Source organism: Mus caroli, chromosome 10 (genome assembly GCF_900094665.2).
Source record: "Mus caroli chromosome 10, CAROLI_EIJ_v1.1, whole genome shotgun sequence".
In the NCBI taxonomy this organism is placed as follows: Eukaryota; Metazoa; Chordata; class Mammalia; order Rodentia; family Muridae; genus Mus; species Mus caroli.
In genome coordinates, this window is record NC_034579.1 from 74,357,221 (window position 1) to 74,358,947 (window position 1,727).

Consider the following 1,727-nt stretch of genomic DNA (forward strand, 5'->3'; position numbering starts at 1 on the left):
TTTTTTTTTTTTTTTTTTTTTGAAATCTGGGATTTCTTATCACGTAAACTATGGAGAAAACAGGGTGAAGGCCCAGTCATCCTGCTACTAGAAAGGCTGAGACAGGAGACTGGCGGGGATCACAGAGACACCCTCTCACAAAGCAAAAGGAACTTAGGGGACAGGAGTGGAGCCCCACCTAGAATCCTCCAATGAGGAGGCTGGGGCGTGGTCAGGGGGTGGTGGCCCGCTTTGACTCCACCAGGAAGGGGCTGGGGCGTGGTCATGGATGGAACTCCCGCTCCACCCCGGGTCTAGAATCCCCCAGTGAAAGGCTAGGGTGGGGCTTCCGCTGTGCTTTTGTGGCATCAGAGGAGGGCAGACTGCTGAGCCGCGTCCTTCTGTAGCTGATCTCTGAGTCGAGTCTGTCTTTTGACTTTGCATCACAGGAAGTCTCAATGGGACATAACTGTATCTTGGGCTTCTTGGAATAGATCAGAACTGAAATTTCTATTTAGCAGTGGGGAACCCGGCGGGGATGTGGGGAAACACAGGGGGAGTAAGGGACATTTTGACTCAAACTGGTTTGACCTGGTGTTGTTTAGCTGTTCCAACCAAGCAGAAACATCCGTGACCCAGGCCTGGTCGCACATGCCTGCAAGCTGGATGCACAGTAATTGCCACAAGTTCAAGATCAGCCAAGGACTCCCAGGCCAAGCAGGTCTATACACTGAGACCCCGCTTCAGCGAGTCAAGGAAATCAAGCCAAAAGTGTGGCAGTACACACCTCCCAATGCTCACTCCAGCACCTGATCCAGGAGGATCACATGTTCCAGGCTTGAACTACAAAGCAAAACCCTGTCTCAGACATTAAAAAGGAAAACGGAAGTGAGGCTGTAGCTGAGGTCTCAGGTTCATCTCTGGCCTGGAGAAATGGCACAGACCTGTCACTCCGACACTCGGGACCCAAGCTCATCCCAGGCTAGGCTGCAAGTTCAAGGCCAGTCTGGGCTTCACGAGATGCCTCCTTTGCGCAGAGACCCATTTATTTCTCCTTGTGGGTCCTGACAAAGAGCTAAGACAGGGTATGCCTGCAGTGAGCTGTTGCCACCTGAGGGGCTGAGACAAGCTGGGTGACCCTGGGCACCTGGATGAAGGGCAGAGAACCTAGCTCCTGTTCTGTGAAAGCAAAGACTGGAGCTGTGGAGGCGGCTAACTGGGAGAGAGCACTTCCAAGATGAACATGAGGGGATGCCTTTGCATCTCCAACACCCACAGAACCAGCCTGGATCTCCATCCCAGTGTGGGGAGGAGACAGGGAGCGCTGGGCTTTGCTGCCTCCAGCTGTAGATTCAGGGAGAGGCTCTGACACAGGCAGGGATGTGCAGAGTGGTGGGTAGTGCCTGATCTCCTCTCCTGGCTCCTCCTCAGGCCACGCAGATGGAGAAGCCTCCAGGCAGTCTTGTGATCACTGGGGAAACATGAAGAGCACAGCTTCCAGATGGTTCAGTGGTTAAGAGCACTGACTGCTCTTCCTAGAGGTCCTGAGTTCAATTCCCAGCAACCACATGGTGGCTCACATTGGGATCTGATGCCCCCTTCTGGTGTATCTGAAGACACAGACCGACAGTGTATTCATATAAAAGAAATAAATGTCTTGGGCTGGTGAGATGGCTCAGTGGGTAAGAGCACCCGACTGCTCTTCCGAAGGTCCAGAGTTCAAATCCCAGCAACCACATGGTGGCTCA